This window comes from Mesoplodon mirus (genome assembly GCF_964341445.2).
Source record: "Mesoplodon mirus genome assembly, chromosome: 11".
NCBI classification, from domain to species: domain Eukaryota; kingdom Metazoa; phylum Chordata; class Mammalia; order Artiodactyla; family Ziphiidae; genus Mesoplodon; species Mesoplodon mirus.
This window is the reverse complement of record NC_138987.1, coordinates 84911459-84935560: the sequence shown is the minus strand read 5'-3', so window position 1 is coordinate 84935560 and position 24102 is coordinate 84911459. Positions and strand designations below refer to the sequence as shown.

The following is a 24102-nucleotide window of genomic DNA, read 5'->3' as shown; positions in this document are numbered from 1 at the left end:
CTTTGCTTTTTGCATTTTCTTATTTCTCTGTTTAAATTTATTTTTCTTTGGCTAAAGTTTTTCTACAGACAAGAGGCAGGCAGAGGGGACACGGGCAGGGGAGGTGGGGGGTCTTTCCTGGGAAAGCCCCATAGAGTCCTTCTTGGTTATAATATCTCTTAAATTTTGTGGTTGCTCATGGTTTCCTTACTTCTCTTCTCCTTCCCTCTCACGGGCTCTGCCTGGTTTTGTCCATTTCCATGACTTCAGGACTCTTTCTAATTCTATACTGATGACTCCAAAATCTCTAAAACCAGTCTCAACTTTTCCCTGGTGTTCCAGTTCCAAACGTTAAACAGCCTTCAACATACATCAATCTGAATTCTGTAGACACTTTAAAACTGACTTGTGGGTTCTTGATCTCTATCACCATCCACTCAGTTTCCTTAGCTAGAAGTTTCAGTCATTTAACTCTCTCATCTCTTAAATCCAATTTATCCCTCAATTCCTTTGAATTTACTTCACTTATTCTAAACATATTTATGGAGGTTCTGTGGGGCAGTGTTCTAGGCACTAAGGATTCAGCAAAAATCCTTGTAAGTTCTCATGGAACTTATAATCTAGTGAGATAGAAAATAAACAAATTATTAAGTAACTATATGGTATGAAAATGGTGGAGTAAGTAGTGTGGAGAAATTTTTTCATGTGTCTTGTTCTGGCCTTTCCTTCCCACTGGTCTGGCTCAGGCCCTTTTTATGTCTTTTTTTTTTTTTAAGCTTTTTTTAAAAATTAATTAACTTTATTTATTTATTTTTTGGCTGTGTTGGGTCTTCATTGCTGTGCACGAGCATTCTCTAGTTGCAGCAAGTGGGGGCTACTCTTCTTTGCTGTGCGCAGGCTTCTCAGTGCAGTGGCTTTTCTTCTTGCAGATCACGGGCTCTAGGCGTGTGGGCTTCAGTAGTTGCAGCACTGCGGGCTCAGTAGTTGTGGCTCATGGACTCTAGAGCGCAGGCTCAGTAGTTGTGGTGCATGGGCTTAGTTGCTCCGCGGTATGTGGGATCTTCCCAGACCAGGGCTCGAACCCGTGTCCCCTGCATTGGCAGGCAGATTCTTAACCACTGTGCCACCAGGGAAGCCGCCCCTCTTTATGTCTTGCTGTTGCTGTTGTCTTGGCTTCCAAACAGGTGCCTTTTCTTCTGGTCTTTCTCTCTACTCCATTATCTGTACTTTAATTTGGCTAATGTCCTTTAAAAAAAAAAAAAAAAGCAACCCAAGAGTTAACATTAATAATGTAATCCTTTTGCTTAAAAGCAGTTGGCTCCCTTACCTGAAAATAATATGCAGACTTTTTAGCATCACAATTAAGGCCTAACTTAACCTTTCAGTCTCGTCACTCTCATCCTCTTCCTCTCTCCATGGTCCCATGTCTCATGCCATCATATCAAGCTTCTTGCCTTTCCTGGTACATCCCCTTTTATAACACTGTACTTTATAGTATATTGTCTGTTCTTCCTCAGGTATTCTTTGTCACATTTGTGGCTTGAATGTCACTCCCCTGGGGAAGCTTTCTTCAGTCCTCTAGGCTGAGTTAGTTATTCCATTTTCCATGCTGGACCACCACTCTGTTCTTAGCTCTGTAATAGACTTTAAGGTGTTTTTCTTGGAATTTACGCTCTGGGCGGATGTGGGGCAGAAATATTGTCTTCAGCATCCATCCACATGACTCTAGGACCTACTGCAGAGCTTCACCCAGGGTGAAGAGGAAGGCAGTCAGTGAGTATGGCTCAAGCTCTGGGGCCAGACTGACCAGGTCTGACTCCTGGTCTGGCCACTTGCTAGCTGAGTGACTTTGGACACATTAATACACTCCCTGTACCTCAGTCTCCTTATGTTTAAATGGATATTGGTAATTAAACATAACTTACAGAGTTATAAAGATTGGTGGAAATAATGCATATAAATCACTTCACACAGTGCATGGTAACCATATATGCTCAGTAATGCTAGGTATACCAGATATATATAAAATGAATGACTTCAGCATAACCCGTGTGTTTCCCAGTTAAATGATTATATTGTAAGCTAGTAGCCCCTGAGGGAAAAAGAAAACATCACTCATCACCTGTTTAGGGGATTCAAAGGGAACAACTCCCTAAGTGTAATTAAAGGAATCTGGGAATACTTTGATAGGACACGTACCGTTTTATACCTCCATCCAGGTCTAACCCGTACCCTTTAATGGGAAGCAAAGTCTTGGCACTTTATTTAGGGTGCTATCAGACCTGTTATGAACGGAGCCAAAGAGTTTGTTTTGAGGAATAAAGTCCGTAGAGGATCTGAGGGAACCATTAATGAGCCCAGCTGCCATTTCACATGCAAGGAGGAGCAGGTTCACAGCACATGCCTCTCAGGGAGGGGAGGGAAAATGTCAAGGATTGTACTGGGAAGGTGTTGGAACATTTTGTGCAAATGTGGATATTTGGATGAAATGCCTCTAAGGCCCCAAGATAGCACCACGGGCTGTAAAGAGACGAGGAAGAAATAAGACAGGAGTGTGCTTCTCCGTGGTGAGTATACAGGCTGTATACAACTCGGACGGTACAGGGGTCAGTGGGATAAAAATGTTAGCTAATGCCATTTAAAAAAAAAAAAAACAGCATCACAGCAAAGCTATGACTAATTCACTCTGGATTTGACTTTCATTCTGCTGCTGCTACTGTTGCTTCTAGAACGATTAAACGAGACTGAGTTAATGAATTCTGTTTTACAGCATCGAGGTGGTCTGATACACTTGGAAAAAACCTCTGGTACTAACGTAAAACAGAACTCCTATGGATATTCTAAATATTAATTGGAAGTGTTCTATTAGTATGGAGAGTATCAGGGTGTGTGTTTTGATAGGTTGATTAGGAGATGACTTATGCTGTCATCTGAGGGAAATGTCTGTCAGCATCTCCCCTGGACCTTAGAAAACTCTTATTAATCACTTGCATTGATGTCACCCAGTGGTGTTCAGTCTGGAAGGATCTGCAAAAGGTTAATCTTTCATAGTTTCTTGGGATTTGGAGGGCAACATTCTGCAAACGTAGTTTTAATTTTGATAAATGAATTTAGCAAGTAGTTAATCCCTGAAAAGAACCAAGAGATGACGCTGGCAAGTTATTATACACACAGGATACTCCAGTCACAAAATAAGGCCTTTGACACAGCGAATGAGAAGTAATCGAATGCCGCAGATGGAGATAAATTTATGATCAGGATGTGCCCCTTCTCTCTGCAGAGCCATATGCTCTCTTCCCTTCATCAGGAGACATTTTTCATCAAACTCACCTGTGCATTGGTCATTCCTCTGTTCTGACCTCTCCTAACGCTTGGTGTATTACTTAAAATAACAGAGGAAAAGTTTCACTCAATCTCACCATCAGGCATGTTCGTTCTTCTGAACAATTCTGTGGACACAATGACTTTTGTAACTGGCCAAGTTTTCTGTATCCCTTTGACTTTGACTTCAAGGATATTTAAGGCTGAAATTTTACCCTACCCGGCAACAGTAGATGAAGATACAGTATGGATTGCAGTATGCTTCTCCCCTAAAGGTTATTCTCTTTGCATTTTGCCTTTTCTCTCTCTCAGCTATTTTATCAAAAGCCATATGTGTCTATTTGTGGTAGGCTAGAGGAGGAAGGGCATATGAGTTTTTTTCTGGTTATAATAATTGTTTTTCAAATTCAAGCATTTCTGGGAGCATGCCGTTTTATTTTGGGGGTAGTTTCTAGAGTTATTTTTGCCACAGGTTTCCCTTTCATTCCACAAATACTTGCTCAAATGACTTGTCCTCTTTATCATTCTTACTCACATTTTTGTTCTTAAAAACCTTCACTCCTTCATGAGTTCTAACTGTTGCTAAGATAAGGGCCACATCCCACATTGGCTTACAATGTCTTATGTGACTTAGCTTTTTTCTTTAGTCTTCTCTCCCTCAGTGTCACAAGTCACTCTATATTTCAGACATCTCAAATAACTTGTGATTTCCAGCTGCAGTTAAGGTCCCTAGTCAGTTGAATTTGTATTAATCAAAAGAGATTATCCCAGAAGGGCCTGACCCAATCAGGTGTGCCCTTAAAAGAAGTTAGATTTGAAACATGAAAGAGATATCTCCTGCTGGCTTTGAAGAAGTAAGCTGCAGGTTGTAGGACTGCCATATAGCTAGGACCAGAGGGCAGCCTCTAGGTGCTGAGAGTGACCCCCTAGCCAACACGTAACAAGAATACTGGGACCTCAGTCCTACGACCACAAGGGACTGAATTCTGCCAACAATCTGAATGAGCTTGAAAGAGGACTCTGAGTCACAGATGAGATCACAGCTCTGGCCACACCTTGATTTTTGGCCTGGCAAGACTCTGAGCAGAGGACCCAGTTGACCGGTGACCAGGCTCCTGACCTGAAACTGTGAAATAATAAATTTGTTTTGTTTTTAGCTGCTGTGTGGTTTTCTTTTTCTTTCTTCTTCTTCTTCTTCCTCTCCTCCTCTTCCTCTTCTTCTCCTTCCTCTTCTTCCTCATCTCCTTCTCCTTCTTCTTTTCTTCTTCTTCTTCTCCTTCTTCTTCTTTTTGTAATTTGTTATACAGTATTAGAAAATTAAAATTAATACAGAAGGAGAGAGAAAGGATGGAAGGAAGGAGGGAGGGAAGGATATTTGGTCATAATTTCTACTCCCTTGCTCTCTTTCCTAAGACAGAAAGACATACTTAGCTACAATTCATAAATTTTGGAAGGCTAATAAAAAAGAACTTCATGAAGTCCTGTGTAGTTTTTAAGCTTCTAGATTATACTTCATGTATGCTTTACCAAATTTACTAAAGTAAAATATAAGCTAGTGCCACCTTTATTTTGGCTTATTTTCTTTAAAGTTGAGGGACATGAAAATGTTAAGGTTTTAAGAGAGTTTGCTTATCTCTTTCTATCTCGATTAGCTTTTTAGATTTTTTACTTTCCTATTAGGTTTCTTAGCATCCTGCATTTGACCTAAAATCTTTACTTTGTATATTATATCATATATAAAATAGTATGTATCCAGTTTTATAACTATAAATAAAATAAACATTCATATATATCACCCAATTAAAAAAACAGATCATTACTACTACACCTGTGGCTCCCGATATGCTCATTCCAAATTGTATCCTCATCCCTCCACTCCATACAATTTTTTAAAGTGTAAATTTCCCCACAAGGGGAATTTTGTTGATGACACTAGCTTATTTCCCTCCCCGAAGAACAAAGCAACCAAATGAAGTGAACATAACCTCAAAATTTTATTGTCTTCATAACAAAAGATGAAGCTTAGATCTGGATCACTTGGCCCTTTCTCTTATCTCCTCCCAGTTCCAAAGCTTGAATCTCTAAATATCCAGGATTCTTTTAGATCTACATTTGGGCTCAATACGTTCAAGCCTTAGTGCAATCTTCTTTGTAGTTTTAGCCTTTTCCTAGAAAAAACAGCTTAGCCTATGTTTACCATAGTCACTCTGATTCCTGTTATAATGCTACTTTCCCTGGGCATACTGAGGATCCTTGCCCTTCTTGTACTGTCATTTTGGGGGGTTGGTGCTGCCACCCTTCTTACAAAGTCCAGTGGATTTTAAGAATGTTCACCATGTTTGCAAGAGTGTTATTAGTATGAAAAGAAAAACACTCCATAAATTTTAATAATGTTTTCCTTATTCTTTTAGAAACCCTAATATATATATATATATATATATATATAGCTTAATCTATCTATCTATCTATCTATATATATATATATAGCTTAATCTTCTGTTTTAAACTCTTTTTGCAAACGGTTTTATTATATACTTTTTTGTGCCATGATTAAAGATATTTAAAAGATATTCTTTTTCCTGAGTTTTAAAGTTTTGTTGTTAACATTTTAATTATTTTTTATTTGCATACCAAGTTTCCTAGAACCATTTAATGAATGATCCACCCTTTCCCCAGTGATATATAATGTCAGATCTGAAATAAATCAGGTTTTCATAAATGCCTGATTTCTATTATAGTCCATTGATTTTTCTTTTCCCATACCAATGCCACACTCTCTTAATTATTATAATTTTTATTCAAAAATTTCCTGTGTGGTAAAGCACCTGGCTCTTCCTTTTCAGGAGTGTCTGGGCTATTCTGAGCTGTTGACATTTCCATATGATTTTCCTCAACATTTTATTATGAAAAGTTCCAAGAATGAAAAGAAGTTGAAAGAATTTTATAGCAAACAAACACCCATGAACCCACTACTTAGATTCCATAATTAACCTTTTGCCATATTGCTTTGTCACATAACTATCTCTCTATTTACCCATTAATCTACATATGATTAAAAAATTAGCTTTTAGTGTTCCATAAAACCTACTGAACTGTGATTAGAATTAAATTGAATATACAGAACATGTTAGGGATAACTGATATGGTTAGAATACATACATGTTCATGTAATCCATGAACATGGTATATCTCTCATTTATTTAAGTCATCTTTCATGCCTTCCAGTGAAGTATTATATTTTTCTTCTCGGAGAGCTTGCAAAGATTTTGTGAAATTTATTTATACAACTTTTTTTAAAATTTTTGATTTTTAGGGGGTATTTTTAAAAGTTGTGTATTGTAAATGTCTGTTCCTGGTGTGTAAATGTACAATTGACTTTTTAATACGGATTTAAAAATTAATAATCTTGTATCTAGCTACCTTGTTAAAATCTCTTAATAGTTCTAACACTTTACCTATATAATTTTTTTTTCTATGTATACAAGCATAAAATGATGGCTGTTGATTTTTCCTGTTTAGTTCTCATGTTTTTGACTTATTTTCTTTTTCTTATTTTACTGGTTCAGATATCCTGTATAATGTGAATAGAAATGGTGATATCAGGCTTTTGTCTTTTTCTAATTTTAAAGTTAATGCTTTAAAAGTTTCACTATTGAGTTGATGTTTGCTGTAGGTTTTATTTGAGGGTGGGGTAGATGTTTTTGTTTGTTAGCAAATTTGGAATTTATTTTTGAAGCAAATTAAGACTTTCTATGCAGTTCTGAATATTTTGGGATTTGAAGCAATGATTTGAACCTATGGGAGTTATTTTTTTTTAATTTTTATTTATTATTTTTGGCCATGTTGGGTCTTCACTGCTGAGTGTAAGCTTTCTCTAGTTGTGGCGAGTGGGGGCTACTCTTCATTGAGGTGCATGGGCTTTTCACTGAGGTGGCTTGTCTTACTGAAGAGCATGCGCTCTAGGCACGTAGGCTTCAGTAGTTGCAGCACTTGGGCTCAGTAGTTGTGGCACGCGGGCCCTAGAGCACATGGGCTTCAGTAGTTGTGGCTTGCAGGCTCAGTAGTTGTGGCACACAGGCTTAGTTGCTCTGTGGCATGTGAGATCTTCTTGGACCAGGGATTGAACCCATGACCCCTGCATTGGCAGGCGGATTCTTAACCACTGTGCCAACAAGGAAGGCCCAAGAGTTACTTTTTAATGAGGATAAAATTTCTCAAGGGAGATCTCTCTTTCATACTTTTATTTATTTATTTATTTATTTATTTTTGCCGTATGTGGGCCTCTCACTGTTGTGGCCTCTCCTGTTACAGAGCACAGGCTCCGGACATGCAGGCTCAGCAGCCATGGCTCACAGGTCTAGCTGCTCCGTGGCATGTGGGATCTTCCCGAACTGGGGCACGAACCTGCGTCCCTTGCATTGGCAGGCGGACTCTCAACCACTGTGCCACAAGGGAAGCCCTATACTTCTATTTTTAACCAATCAGTAAGCAACCACTCCCCCCTGCCATCTTTGCCCTCAGCTTAACATTGCATGAGCACGCAATAAATACCCATTGATTAATGCCAAGGGTTTATGTGCTTCTAGTCCTGGGATTTGATGGTTCATTTTGCATGAAAAACTTTTGCCAATTTGCTTTACTCTTGTTCATTCTAAAGCTGATATGTTGCTTGAGTCAAACTGTAGATGTCCTTTTGCTTGTCTTTATCTCATGCACAGCAAAAACAAAAACAAAAAAAGGGAGGAGGAAATTTTTAGTTCTCTTAGTAATTCAGAATTTCTGTGAGTTTCATATAGAACTCTTTTCCCAATAAAATTCTTAACATCCAGCAGTGACCACAGGTTAGAGTCAAGGTATCTAAATTGAGATAAGTTGGTAGTATGGGAGAAAACTGGGAATATGACTATTCTGAACTTTATTTTGGTAGTGGTCATAGGCAGAAATTTTTTTGTCTAAGTCTGCATATTAGTCAGCTGTTGCCAAAATAATGGCACATCCCAATCTGCCCAGAACTCAGCAACTTACACAGCATTAATTTTCCTAGAACATGCTCCTGCAAGTTTGTTGGGTCATATCTGCTTGAAGATGCTCATTGGTTGACCTTGGCTCTAGGTTTCAGGTTGAGTTTAGGTCTGCTCCATATGTTTCTTCATTCTTCTTGAACCAACAACAATCTCCAGAATTCAGGATGACAAGTCAAATTACACAAACACATCTGTGTTACATGTGCTAACAGTCCATTAGTCGAAGCAAGTCACATGGCCAAGCCCAACATCAATGGGGTAGAGAAGTATACTCTGCCCTCCATAATGTGCTGTGAGGTTGCATAGCAGAGAATGGGAATGAGTGAACACCCAAGAACAATAATCTAATCTACCAGTCTTTCATATATGTGATGATTAAATGAGATAACATATACAATGTGCTTAAGGCATAGTAAATGCTCAGTAGGGTTGCCTATTATTATTGTTATTATTTTATGTAAAACAAAGGAATCAAACTAGCTGATCTTCAGAATACTTGATATATCTAAATTTTGCTTTCCATTTACCACTTAAGATTCCTTCTTTTCCCTCACATTGTCCCCCTGTTCTACCCTACTGTAAATAGAAATAACAATAATATGGCTTTAGTCAATAAATCTCTTTGGGGGCTTCCCTCGTGGTGCAGTGGTTAAGAATCCGCCTGCCAATGCAGGGGACACGGGTTTGAGCCCTGGTCGGGGAAGATCCCACATGCCACAGAGCAACTAAGCCCGTGCGCCACAACTACTGAGTCTGTGCTCTAGAGCCTGCGAGCCACAACTACTGAAGCCCGTGCACCTACAGCCCGTGCTCCGCAACAAGAGAAGCCATCGCAAGGAGAAGCCTGCGCACTGCAACAAAGAGTAGCCCCTGCTCGCCGCAACTAGAGAAAGCCCGAGCGCAGCAATAAAGACCCAACGCAGCCAAAGATAAATTAAAAAAAAAAGTCTTCGGTATTTTAATATTATAGTCTTGTAATGTTTAATACTCTCAGAATCTTTATCTGTGTGAAATTCAGTGCTGCATCTGGTGGAAGAAACATTGGCTGTTTATTTTCTCTTCTGTGTCTGCACTGGTTGAATGTTATATCGCGCAGATAACTGCTTTTGATTCAAAGAGGCAACATGATTTCAGACCTAATTACTACAGAAGTAATTGCTCCTTGGCAAATGGGACCTGCCAGTCTGCCCAGACTTCAAACGTCAAAGAGCCAAGTGAATGCAGGGCATGTTCAGATCCTCTAATGGAAATTCATTGCCCTTCTCAGTTTGGCAGCCTAAAAGACTAGGATTTTAGCCACCCAAATGTAAAAGGGAACTCTTTAAATCCCTGTTTCACCTGAGGCCACAAGACAATAGAAGCACTGCATGCCAAGTGAAGTGCAGCATCACTTAGACACATTTTGAGAAGATGGTAGTTATGGACTGATTTTGCAGATCATCTGGCACCAGTCTATGAAAGAAGTTGGAGAGATTGAGAGGACTTAGTTGGAGATATAAGAGAGGACTGTTTAGAGAGAGTTTTCAGTATGTTGCTCACCCCTTTTCCTCATGGAGATGAAGTAGTGGAGAGGCTTCTTTTTGCTTTAAGTCAAGCAAAATGTGCTTCAAAGGAATACATTGGTTTCCTGTTGTTCAAGGGGCAGAGTTGACCAATGTCTGACACAAGCTTTAAGCACCTAAAAGCAAGATTCTCTGGTTAGAGCTTCCTGCTTGGATGATGGGACAGAGAATGACATGAGTCTTTTCCATGGATCAAATGTGGGCCACCTGTGAGAAAGAAAGCTGGTCTTGGACTGCCTTGAGTCCTGCCCAAGCACTTGGGGCAGGCAGGGCAAGAGAGCTCATTGAGAAAGGCGGCAAGAAGTCAGGAGCTGCTGCAGGACCTGTGATCCAGGAGCCAGAGCAAAGCGATTTTCCTAGTTCTGTGTGTGAGAGGTCTCAGTGAGGGCAGGAGCTCCACAAAGAACACTCATGCACCTCATGAGTGAGTCAGCTTTACACAGTAGCCAGCCAGAGGGAGCCAGTGGCAGATGGCATCGGTTTTAGTCAGGCAGGACCTTCTCTCTCCTGACCCCAGTTCCACCTTCAGCCTTGCGCAGGGGAGAGGAAGCTGACTGAATGAGATGGAGGAAAGGGAGAAGCAAGAGGGGAAATTGAGAAAAGTTTGAATGTGTGGGTTCCCATTGGGAGTGCAGGTCCAAATGGGGAGGAGGGAAATTTTAGCTTTAAATTCTGTAATTTTGACTTTCAATTATGAGACTCTTTTTCAGTCAAAAAGACTTTCTTCTCTGAGAATGCCTGGAAAAGCCAATTCCATCTTCCCAGAATTTCTTTTGGGGGCAGAGGAAGCATTAACCCCATAGAATGAACCAAAATTGAGGGTGTTGAAGAAAACAGTGGTTCTATAATTGAATCCTACTAGTTTTACATGTTCACACTTTAAGAGAGGAAGCTTTTTGTTTTTGTTTTTCCTCCAAGCAGTTCCATGATTCTTTATTCCAAAGAGCATTGGTTCTCAACCAGGGGATCACATTCACCCTGGGTACTTCACCCTCCATCCACTAGGAGGCATGAAGAAACCTGTGGGTGGGAGCAGAGGATATATGTAAACGGAAAATCCACCCAACTGATTGCTTCCCTGTCCAACACCTTTATTTAAAAATTTCTCCCACAGGTAGACCTCACACTTCTCTAAATGGTTCCCCTGTCGTCTGGAAAAATTCTTTAAAATTACAGATTCTTATGCTGTATCATAGACCCACTGACTCAGAATCTCTGGGGGGTTTAGGAAGAGTCTTACAAATCTTGCAGGTGATTGTGGTCCACTGGGTTATAAGGTTTGGCATTTGGGAGGATGGATGAGTTATTTTGAGAGTGCTGGCATCTGCAATGAATATATTGCTCTAAAAAGACCAAGTATTCTGGTGAAAGGAGTGAGGCTTCAAGAGTTTCTGCTATGTATTCTTTTAACAAAATTTATGTTTAAACATTTAGATTGCTATTTTAAGCGACTAGATAAATGTTAGAGTGTTTATTGGGTTGGTCTTTTCCCACTATATTGGAACATTACCTCTATTATAGTGGCTTCTTAGCCATCTGGTAATTCTGTTGATGGGAGCTAAAATGGAAAACAGAGGGCACTATTAGCCCACAACTCCAAAACATAACAGTTGTTTGATTTTCCACCAATCTTGCCAAAAGTAGGCCAATAACAATATTGTTTCTAACCCACATGCCTCCCTCAGGCCAAGTTGGAAACCCATCTCTTGTGGCAGAACAAGTCTGTCACTGATGGAAAAGAATCAGTAGGTTAAAAAAGAAAGATCAGGTCCAGGAGTTTTGCCAGCATCAAGAATGTGCTTCATCAATAGGACAGGGTATAGGATAATGATCATTCTAATTTTCTTTGTCTTTTGCTTTGGAACTCTTTGCTGTTGTTGAATAAGGACCAAATGAAATGCAATACACTGCTTTATTAGTGTTCTCTTAGCCAGTATGTTAATTATTTTTCCTGACAAATGTCTGCTAGGAGCGGTATTAAGAGTAGCCTGATTTATGGCTACTTCTACTTCACTTTGCAAGTCATATGCTCAGGATAGCACAAATAGAGGAATATTTCAAGTGCCAAAAATATGAAATGTTAAACTTATTTCTGAGTGATTTTATTTTTGTTCTTGATTTAGAAGCATTAATATATTTTCTTGACAGCTGAACAGCGAGGGAGATGTTTTGGCTGGTGTAAATACCTATAGGCTGAAGAAGAATGCATTTATCTACTTACTGAGTTTGAGTATATTGTTGAGTTGAGAAATTTTAGATAAGGCACCCTCTTTACCTAATCGAGCACTGGAGGACAGGAGGACTGGGGAATGGCATTTTATTGTCCTTAGGTCGAAGAGGAGTGCTTTTTTGAGTGGTGAGGGAAGGAATGTGATAATTATTCTCAAATGACTGAAGATTTATCATAGGGAAGAATTCTGTGATGCCCCAGGGGGCAGACTTAGAGCCCTCTCCCTCAATCCCCATATTGGACTGGTCAAACAGTACTGATGATGATTTTACTTCCTTACCTCTGAAATCTGTTGGTTCATCTCTTCCTCACACGTATCACCTTTGTTTAGACATATTTCCTATTTCAGAAGGAAGGAACAGAGAGAAGGTAGGAGAGGGAAAGGGGAAGAAACAAACCATTTACAGGTCTCCTCTCTATTCTTTCTTATGTTTTCTCCTTTCTCTGGTTCATCCTCAACTTCAGTCAGAGTAATTTTTCAAATCAGAAAATAAACTTATGGTCACCAAAGGGAAAAGGGGGGGAGGGATAAATTGGGAGATTGGGATTGACATATACACACTACTATGTATAAAATAGATAACCAACAAGGACCTACTGTATAGCACAGGGAACTCTGCTCAATATTCTGTAATAACCTAAATAGGAAAAGAATTTGAAAAAGGATGGATATATGTCTATGTATAACTTAGTCACTTTGCTGTGCACCTGAAAGTAACACAGCATTGTAAATCAACTATACTCTAATATAAAGTAAAAATTAAAATAAATTCTAGGGAATTATACACCACATCTGCTTAAAACAAAGCTGATTAATAAAACTTAAAAAAAGAAAGTCAATCATGTCACTTCCTCATTTAACATTCTTTACTGATTCCCCATAGCCTGGAGTTCAAACTCCTTGTCACGAAGAACAAGTGTTTTCCTAATTTGCCTCTAACAGGCTTTTGTCAGTCTTATTGTCTGCTCCACAACCTTTTATTCGGGACATACGGAGCCACTTGAAGTTTCCAAATATGTTGTGCTCTTTTAGGCTTCCAGGCTTGTATTTATACTATTCCTTGGACCTGGAATGTTCTTCTTCTTTTGAGTACTGTTCACCCTTTCTCTAATAGCATGCTCTCTTTGAAGCCTTCTCTGACCACTCCCTTAGCAGAGGTAGTGGCTTCTGCATCCAGTTTCTCAGAGACCACTTTGTATGTCTGTGTACTGGCGTTTATTATTCCACCGTCAGACGTCCTGCCCCTGCTCGCATGACACCGTGAGGTCCCTAGAGGCAGTTGTATCACTGTCCCCAACCCCCAGTACACTGTGTTTCTGCAACGGAGAAACACTTTGTGTTGAAGCTCTTTAAGAGGTGTTGAAGCTCTTTACAGGAGGATTTCATCTCGACATGAGTTAGAACTTTTAAACAATTATAGCTGTTCAAAAATTGAAGAGGCTGCCTGGTACAGAGTAGGTGCTTAACAAATAAGTGGAATATTGAATGAGCTGTGAACACTTGAATCTCCTGTCACTAGGAAGTATTCAAGTTGTTTGACAGGCTCATTCAAGCATCATAAGAAGTGCTTCATGATGAATCATTGAAAAATTTTCATCAAGAGTTGACGAAATACAGTTAGGCTGTATTTCACTATATTTTGGGAAGTATCTATCTATCTGTCTACGATATCTATCTACACACACATATACATATATATGATTAAAAGCTTCTCTCTATCTACCTAAATGATTAAAATAATACGAAATTTTTTCTACATCATATTTCTTTCTCTTTTTTCCTGCTTGAAGATTTGATTAGGATAGTCAGTGTGAATATTATTTAAAGTATTTTTCTTTTACTTTCAGCCACTAGGGCTATTCATATCTTCTCAATTCGTTTGCACAAGTCTTCAGAGTAATTCTTGCTGTTATTGATGACTAAAGTACCTATATGATAGGAGTGGATTGAAAAAGTTAATACTTTGAAGGGAAAGGAAAAACCTCATAGTTCCTCTTCAAAGTTAGAGAAAAAGAAGAGAAATTATGCAAAAAGGGAAATGGCATGTTTCATATTTTAATTTTTAAGACTGACTTGTATGTGATAATTTATATCTCTCTGATTATAGCATTTTTATGTAACTTTATTATTTATCCAACTTTTCAAAGTGTCAAAATTTATATAGGAAAGGTACTACCTATTATTATGATGTACCCTTCGGTGTACAATCCTATACAATCCTTGACATTAAGTGATGCTCTTGATATCATTGAGGTAAACAGAATATCTTAAAAGAGAAACTTCCCTGATACAAGGACAGGATAATACCACATGGAGGAAAGAAGGGGGCAGAGTTAGGGATGGTATAACAAATAGACAAAAATTACAAAAGTCTACATCAACTGTACTCCAATAAAAAAATTTCAGAAGAGCAAAAAAAAATATATAAAAGTCTCAAGCAAGAGAAGTTTATTTCTCCATCATATAAGAGGGTGAAGGTAAGCTGGTGGTTCAGGGAGAGTAGGCAACTCTGCTCAGTGAGGATATCAGCCAACTAGGTCCTACTTGATGCTTTGCATTCCCGAGGGCAGCAGTTTTCAAATGTTAGCCTGTGTCAGACCTGGAGGGCTTTTTAAAACACAGAATGCTGGACCCCAAGACCAGGGTTTCTGATTCAGTATATCTGGGGTGGGGACTGAGAATCTGCATTTCTAAAAAGCTCCCAAGTGATACTGATGTTGCTGGTCAGGGGGCTAGACTTGAAGAGGCACTGTTCTCGAGTGCTGTCCCCATCCTCCCTAGCCCCCTGGAAGGGAAAAACAGAAAGCAAAAAAGATATGACCCAGAGGTTACACATATTTCTTCTGCTCAGATTGTTTTAGGCAGAACATAGTCAAATGGCCACATCTACCTCCAAGAGAAGTGAAAGTACAACAGCTTCTATTATTAAAGGGAAGGAGAAATCAATCCAATATTGAGTCTTCTGACTTATGAACAAGTTCTATTGTCCAGGTTATTTAGGTCTGTGATTCTCTCAGCAATGTCTTGTATTCTTCAGTGAGCAGGTCTTTCACATCTTCTATCATAATTATTTTTAAGTGTTTCATATTTTTGATGCTATTGTAAGTGATATTATTTTTAATATTAAAATTTTGAATGTTTGTTGCACATATATAGAAATACAGTTGTCAGTTCTTTCCAAAGAGATCTATAGAATCAATACAAACCCAATCAAAACCCTAGCAGGCTGTGTGTGTGATAATTGACAAACTGACTCTAAAATTCACATGGAAATGCGAAGGACCTAGAAGAGCCAAAATGACTTTGAAAAAGAAAAACAAAATTAGAAGGGTAATATCACCTAATTTCAAGACTTATAAAGCTACAGTAATCAATAAACTATGGTAATAGCATAAAGATAGAAAAAAAAGACCAATGAACCAGAAAGGTCCAGAAACAGACTCACACGTATATGGACAATTGATTTTTGACAAAGGTGCAGAGAGAATTTAGTGGAGAAAGGATAGTCTTTTCAACAATAGTGCTGGAATAACTGGATATCTATATTCAAAACAATCAGAACAAACTTCAGTTCAAACCTTATACCATATACAAAAGTTAACTCAAAATCTCAAAATGGATCAGAGACTTAAATGTAAAATCTAAAACTATAAGACATCCAGAAGAAAGCAAAAGTAAAAATCTTTGTGACACTAGGCTAGATAAAGATTTATTAGCTATGACACAAAAAATATGATGTATAAAATAAATATTAATAAATTCAACCTCATCAAAATTAAAAAACTTCTCCTCTCCAAAGGAGAAAAGAATGAGAAGACAAGCCACAAGCTGGGAGAAAATATTTGCAAAGCATATAACTGCTAAAGCACTGTATCCACAATATGCAGAAAACTCTCAAGACTCAATAACATGAAAATAACACAGTTAAAAATGGGCAACAAAATTAAACAGACTTAACCAAAGAAGCTACATGCATGGCAACTAAATACATGAACAGATCCTTAATATCACTAGGTATCAGGAAAATGCAAATTAAAACCACAATGAGATACCACTACACACCTATTAATTGGCCAAATTAAAAAGATTGGCATATTAAGTGTTGACCATGATGTGGAGCAGCTAGAACTTTCAAACTATGCTGTTGGGAATGTCAAATGGTAAAGCCACGTTGGAAAAGTTTGGCAGTTTAACTTTCTTAAAAAGTTCAACATACACTTACATATGACCCAGCCATTCCACTCTAAGGTATTAACCTAAGAGAAAAGAAATCATATGTCCATACGAAGAACTTTTACATGCATGTTCACAGCAGCTTTATTTGTAAAAACCCCAAACTAGTAAAGAGCCAAATGTCCTTCAATAGGTGCATGGATAAACGAATCGTGGCATATTCATCCAGTGGAATGTTCCTTAAAAATAAAACGGAAGGAACTAATGATCTATACAACAACATGGATATATCCCAAAATTTCTATGAAAGAGTCCAGATATTGAGTACACATTGTATGAGTCCATTCTGATAAAACTTTGAACATGAAAACTTATCTATATTGACAGAGCAGATCAGGTGTTGCCTGAGAGAGGAGGTGGGATGAGTAAGTGAGAGGAATTAGAAAAGACACGAGGAAATTTGGGAGTGATAGAAGAATGTGATAATGGTTTTATGGATTTATACGTATGTAAAACTTATCACATTGTACACTCACTGTGCTTATTGCATGTTTTATATCTCAATAAATTTGCTTTAAAAGAGGAAAAGAGAAAAAATATAAGGATCAAATAACATATGAGTTATTGTAGCTTATATTGATTTTTAAAAGATGTACTAGAATTCAATTGAACTAAGTGGATGTTTGACTATTTTCAACTATTTTAAAAGCGGTTCATGTACATGAAAGCCTAAGCATGGATGAGGTTCGAGGGATATTTTAGTTCTGTTGTCTTCATGTTACCAAATAGGGAACACGTATCTAGAGTCAGAGTGATTGAGAGGAAGATCTTGCAAGACCAGAATTTTAGTTCTGATTTCTCCAAGTGTCCTGGAACTAGCTTATTTATCTGCCCAATCTAATTTTGCCACCTGTAAAATAGACAAAATAATACTTAGCTCAGAAGACAGGGTGGAGAAAGGAGGCAGAATAGCTAGTAAAAGGGCTGTTAGATTGTTTGAAGTAGGAATAATTACTATCCCTACATATTCTTTTTCCGGACATTCTCCTTAGTTTTTCCACCCCCTGGAAATCTCTTTTGTCATTCAACTTCAGTTGGCATCTTTCCTATTTAAAGCAAAATGTGTTGAGTCGGCAGATTTGATGGACTTCTGAAGCCTCTAGTGACTCGGGGCTGACAAAACTCTTAACTCTTTTTGGCCCAGAAACTGAAGCTCAGGGATTTGTCCTTTTCAAGTTGCTTTGGAGGCAATTGTGGCTTTTCCCCAAGCTTGGTCTTGCAGGGGCAGCCGATTGAGTGAAGGAGTGAGTCTGCTTTTTATACCCAAGCTGAAGCTTTGCGTAAAACTTAGCTGCTGTAAGAGGATTAGGGGAGGGCTGGAATGCACTCGTTGCCAGATTGAAGTGCTGGCATCTCCCAAAGGTGTCTGTTTGGGGTGAGTCATCTTAGCTGCTTATATCGGTGCTCAGCACAGACCCTTGTACAGATGCTTCAGAGAAACAGCATTGAGGTGTCCACAACTAACACATAAGCATTATCACCAAGCGCTAAAGTTATAACGAGCAGCCTGTGAGACCAGCTGGGATGTAGAGGGTGATGGGCTTTTGTATAATGCCTTCCCAGGGACAACCTTTCCCTTTCCTACAGGGTAGAGGAGAACTTCAACCAGTGGGGTGCTGGTAAATGCTTAACCACTGGCTCCAGGCGGTAGGGAGAGGACTTATTTGTAGTGTCTTCCAATTTCCATGATTTAAATACTATCGTCATGGTCAATTTCAAGTTTCTAATATATTGTCAACCAGCCCCCAGATTCCACAAAGTTGGGATTGGCTCTCAAAAGCCAGCGCAAGCCGACTCCATCACGCCGCTGGATTAAACAAACCAGTGGGCAAGGGCAGCCACAAAGTAAAGCCAGGGTCATTCTCCGTATCTCGCCCCTAACTCTACCCCTGGACTAGCAGGTCCTGTTACAGTTCATGAATTGCCTAAGGTCCCACCAACACTCAGAGACAGAGATGAGACTTCTTCTACAAACGAAAGAATGGATAAGATATTGTTTTTTTTCCTTCTCATACTTTCTGATTAAACATTAGTGTGTCTTGTACAGTTTGAGTCAAACCTATGAAAAATTCTCAATTATCAGGATCAAAGTTCCCTTTAAGGTAGTTGATTTTTAATTTCTGGGCTGCAATGGTGCCCACAGATGCTGAGAAAGAAGATGCTGTGGTGTTCTCTCTGGAACATTCCCCGAGCATACTAATTCTCAGTGGGGTCAGAGTGATACATCCCCTGGGGAATGTTTAGGAAATTTGTTGGGAATATTTTGAATTGTCCCAATGATTTAGGTGCTTCAGTGGCTTAAGTGTCACCATAGCATATGGAGAGGCAGAGACACTCAAGATTTTGTAATACCAGGACAGTCTCACACAAAGAATGGTCCTGTATTCTGTACAACTTCAGATGTTCCCAAGAGGCATCCATGTAAGTGAAAAACGCTGTTTACAATTTTCTAAGCCTGGAATGTAACACCATTTTACCTATGAACATACAGTAAATTTTTACCATGTAAACATATACAGAATTTTCTAAGAATGCAACTACGGTGTAAGTGGAAGGGAAATTATGTCACATTTTGGTGAGAACATTATCAAGCATGACATAATATTACCAAGTTTCTCCCAATTTGGAACAGCGTATCATTGCCCAGAAGATGGCCTAGTGTTTGTAGCTGCTGCACATTCAAAGTGATTTAAAGTATATAGGAATAGAGTAGTTTAGCCTTTATTTCAAGATGTCAAATACAAACAAAAGTGTGTTTTAAATCTAAACATTTGTTGTAGATAAGTGCAAACATAGGACTACTTCATTATGTTTTCTGGTGTATTTGCGTTTGAGCATTTCCACCTTGAAAAATATATCATTTCATTATGTTTACTCTGTCCACTGTCCAGTCCAGCACCCTAGTCAGGAAACTAGGAAACTCAGCTCCGCTCTCCTACCCACTCCTTAGATTCATTCACTATGTTCTGTTGATTCCATTTTCTCCTTGTCCTCTTCTCCCACTACACCGGTGCTGCCTTAGTTCAGGCGCACACTATTTCCTGTCTAGACCATTCCAAAGTCTACCAGTTAATCTCTCATTGTGCACTCTCCCCACCCCACTCCCACCAACCCATCTCTACACAAATGTTAAATGATCTTTCTAAAACACAAATCTGGGAAAGTTACTGCCCTACTGAACATTCCACTGGGTCCCCGCAGAAGACAGGATAAAACCTAAATTTCGGGCTTCCCTGGTGGCGCAGTGGTTGAGAGTCCATCTGCCGATGCAGGGGACATGGGTTCATGCCCCAGTTCGGGAAGATCCCACATGCCGCGGAGCGGCTGGGCCCGTGAGCCACGGCTGCTGAGCCTGTGTGTCTGGAGCCTGTGCTCCTCAACGGGAGAGGCCACAACAGTGAGAGGCCCACGTACCAAAACAAACAAACAAACAAACAAACAAAAATAACCTAGACTTCTCAGGATGGTGCCATGAGACAGTCTCTGTTGATCTCCGTCTGCTCTCAAATCAGACTTCGGCACAGTGAACCATCACGCCATTTCATTTCTCTGTGATTTGGACACACTGTTGTATTTGTTAGGAAATCTTTCTCCTCAGTCCTGCCAGCCTGGCAAATTTCATTCGTCCTTTAAGACCCAGCCCAATTTCCTGTTCCAAACCTCCCTGACATGATGGCTTCAAGTGACCCTAGTACTCCCCTTTCTTAACGATGTTTAGTGAACTCTGTTAGAACAGTCCGATTACTACCAGGCGTGATGCCAGCCCATTGTCCCACTTCCCTGTCTGTATGAGAAAATGATGGTGAGGGAATAAAGACGTCACGATTTTCAAAGTTGACCTGCCAGTTGGATGCGGGCAATTGGAGGCTCCTAGCCCTCTCCCGTCTTTGGAATGTACATTTCACCCACCATTTCCACACTAGGAGCTATTTCAAGGACATAGCCTTGAGGGGTAAGATATTGTTGAGACCATCTGGATGGTACATACATGACTGAACATAATTAAGGCCTCTATATACATTTTTAAGATTCCCGCCAGCAGGTGCAGAGACCTACTCATCTTGTGGTCCCAAGACAAGCCTCCTAAGTAATCTCCCTTGCTGATTACACCTGCCACCTACCAATCCGGAGTGGTTTGCCTGTTTCATTGGTCTCTCCTCTGGGTAGGGGGGCCAATTTTGAATTTCACCCAGGTAACCAACCAAATTCCTGAGGTTGCAAACTAACAGTGATCCTTGGCCTTGAGGGGAGGGCTGTCCTTCCCAGCCCTTGCTTTACCAGGATGCCAAAGCCAAAGAGGAGGCCTTCAAGAGGACTTACTTGAAGGATGGGGAGAACTGCATCTTTTTAAAAATTAATTAATTAATTAATTAATTTTTATTTTTGGCTGTGTTGGGTCTTCATTGCTATGTGTGGGCTTTCTCTAGTTGTGGCGAGTGGGGGCTACTCTTTGCTGAGGTGCGCGGACTTCTCATTGCGGTGGCTTCTCTTGTTGCTGAGCGTGGGCTCTAGGCACACAGGTTTCAGTAGTTGTGGCACATGGGCTCAGTAGTTGAGGTGCACGGGCTTAGTTGCTCCACGGCATATGGGCTCTTCCTGGCCCAGGGTGCAAACCCATGTCCCCTACATTGGCAGGCGGATTCTTAACCATTGAGCCACCAGGGAAGTCCGAGAACTGCATCTTGATTCCTGGCTGGATTTTTTTTTTAAGTATCTTTTTATCATTATTTTTTAAGCACAAATGCCCACGCAACTTTTACTTACAAGGTAGTTCTGTATAGACTGAATTAAAAAGTTAGTGACTTGATATTACAAATTATGTACAATTAAATGTAGTTCACAGGGTACATAATTACACTTCTCACTTCAGAGGGCAATTACAGTTGAGACTGAAAGAAAGTGTAATGTCCACTCATAGGCAACAGGATGGGAAGTCTCCCTGAAGTTTTTGCAGATGATTTTTATTTGTTATTGCACAGTGTGAATTTCTAGGGGAAAAAATAATACACTAACCCTTGGGTCCCATACAGGCAAATTGAGATTGCATTCTTCAGGTTGTTTCAATAGGACTGGCTTTTGCCATTCCCATTTAGAAAATACCAAGAAAAATTTATATACAGGAGTTGATGCTATTGCATTTGGACAAAGCTGGCAAGTTCTTGCCACTAGCATAGCCCAGGAAACACCACAGAGGAAACCTAATATATTGGAATAGATGTGGCATTTAGCCCACAGTTTGATAGATCTCAGGGTTAACCTGAAGTTGTCAATGTTTAGTACTAGATGTAAAACTTCATCAGTTACCCTGCAATGTTAAGATTTCTTATGTATCTTGCATCTAAATTTTTAAGCAGACTGTCATCTCTTAAGTCCAAGTCTTCTGGAATAGTCTGCAGTGCTCATCTGGCAAACAAAATATCAATCTCTATCCCATGAAAACACAGCTTGATAACTTATTACAAATGCCTCTTCGACAGCTCTTACATCTTTTACTTCTCCCTATAATTTCAACTTATCATAGAATGAGGTGAAAAAGTCGCTTCGATCATCATGTCTTGGGGCAACACACAACGCATCGATATCGGTACCTTTCGTAGTACTCCTCATCTATAAGATCCAAACGTAAAAACTCTTACCAGGTTATTTAATTTTGCCCAAATGAAAATCCTGCGCTGCAGTCCTCTTCCTCTCCCAAAACCCCCGAAGGACTTGAGTGGCAATTAGTTTCTGTGTAAGTAGGCGGTCAGATTCCTTGGGGGATGCTAAACTGATGGGACAGATGACGCCATGGTGCTTCTGCCGCGGCTGCGCTTGCCATGATCGCTGCGTTTTACGGCGGCGGCCACTTCCGCCCTGGGCGTGGCCACTGAGGCGGGAGGGAGAGGGGGCGGGCCTCAGCCCTGGGTCCGCGCCTCAGACCCCGGTCTGCGCCTCAGACCCCGGTCCACGCTCACTCCCGCCCCCGCTCCTGCCTCAGCCCCTGCCGCCTTCACTGCTTCTCCTCCTTCCCCTGGGTCCTCACGTGGCGCCCGAGAGCTACCACAGCAACGTTCTAGAACCCTGGCTGGATTCTTGCTGAACTTCAAAATCAGTAAGTCCTCCATGTTACCGATAGAGCCAAGTGCTGTTAAGAGATTTCTTGCCAGAAAAACAGTGATAAATACCATTTCTGCAGAGCTTATCGTATACCAGACCCTGAATATACATTATTTATGACTCCAAAGAACCTTCTGGGATAGGTATTATGTTCTCTTTTGCAGAGATGTGCTTTGAGAAGCCAGGTTACTCTTGGTGACTGACTCCTAAGTGGTGAAGTAGATATTCTGTCCTAGGGTGCTCAGCCATTCACTTTGGATTATCAGGGTCACAGAGTAGCGAGGGTAGGAAAAGGCCTGTTCACGTCCTTTTTTTTTTTTTTTTTTGCGGTACGCGGGCCTGCCACTGTGCTCCCATTGCGGAGCACAGGTTCCGGACGCGCAGGCTCAGCAATCATGGCTCACGGGCCCAGCTGCTCCGCGGCATGTGGGATCTTCCCGGACCGGGGCACGAACCCGTGTCCCCTGCATCGGCAGGCGGACTCTCAACCACTGCGCCACCAGGGAAGCCCTGAACTAACGTTTTTATAGCACTATTACCCTAACATTATATATATCTATTTTTTTGTTTATTGTCTGCCTTCCTCCATGAGTATGTAAACTCCATGAGGATAGGGACTTTGTTCACAAATAGTGGAGTGCTGTGGACTGAGTTGTGTCCCCCCAAAATGGATATACTGAAGCCCTAACCCCCAGTGTAATGGATTAGGAGGCGGGATCTTTCACAGGTGATCAGGGTTAGATGAGGTCATGAGGTGAGGCCCTCGTGAGGGGATTAGCGTCATTATAAGAGACACCTGAGAACCTCTCCCGTCTCCCTCCACCATAAAAGGAAGCAGGGAGAAGGCAGGCGTCTGCAAGCCAGGAGTGGGGCTCTCCCCGGAACCTGACCACGCTGGCTCCTTGATCTTGGACTTGCAGCCGGACCTCCAGAACTGTAAGTAGTAAGTTTCTGTTGTTTAAGCCACCCGGTGTGGGGTGTTTTGTTATGGCGGCCGGAGCTGACTAAGACGTGGAAATTCACTAAGTGTTTGCTTAAATGAATGCGTAGGGGGCGAGGAGAGGAAAGCTGGGATTTTTGTGTTGGTTTGTTTGCTCCCTGCTGCAGCTTCTGCCCTTGCGTGGAGGCCTTCCTGTTGAGGCCACTGCTGGTTGCTGTCAGCCACTGTCTCCCTGTAACTCTCTCACAGAGACTGTGGAATCTGATTTCCCTCTTCTTCCTCCAACCCGTTTTTTTTTTTTTTTTTTTTTTTTTTTTTTTTGCCGTAGGCGGGCCTCTCACTGCTGTGGCCTCTCCCGCTGCGGAGCACAGGCTCCGGACGCGCAGGCTCAGCGGCCATGGCTCATGGGCCTAGCCGCTCTGCGGCATGTGGGATCCTCGCGGACCGGGGCACGAACCCGTGTCCCCTGCATCGGCAGGCGGACTCTCAACCACTGCGCCACCAGGGAAGCCCTGTTTCTGCTTTTAGAAAGGACACTAACTTTAAAATAATGTACTGCCAATGTCGGTATTTTAGCTTGTTTTAAACCCTTGACTTCTTTCTGGTGTGTTACAAGAATTTTAAATTTCTCCACTTCTAGAACAGAGAATATCTGTTTTTGAACTAAAAGTCATGTTACTCTTCATTTTTTATAGATTTCAGGGCATATTCACAGA

The 24102-nt window shown here is 40.6% G+C and overlaps 1 pseudogene across 1 annotated transcript; it reads right to left on the bottom strand.

Annotated features, from left to right (window-relative positions):
• Positions 1 to 21031: 21031 nt before the first annotated feature.
• On the bottom strand, positions 21032 to 22454 carry LOC309811972 (poly(A) polymerase alpha-like; annotated as a pseudogene). Its single transcript has 2 exons — positions 22270 to 22454; positions 21032 to 22216 (listed from the first exon to the last, which is right to left on the bottom strand). The product of its transcript is annotated as a poly(A) polymerase alpha-like (transcript).
• Between the last annotated feature and the right edge of the window lie 1648 nt (positions 22455 to 24102).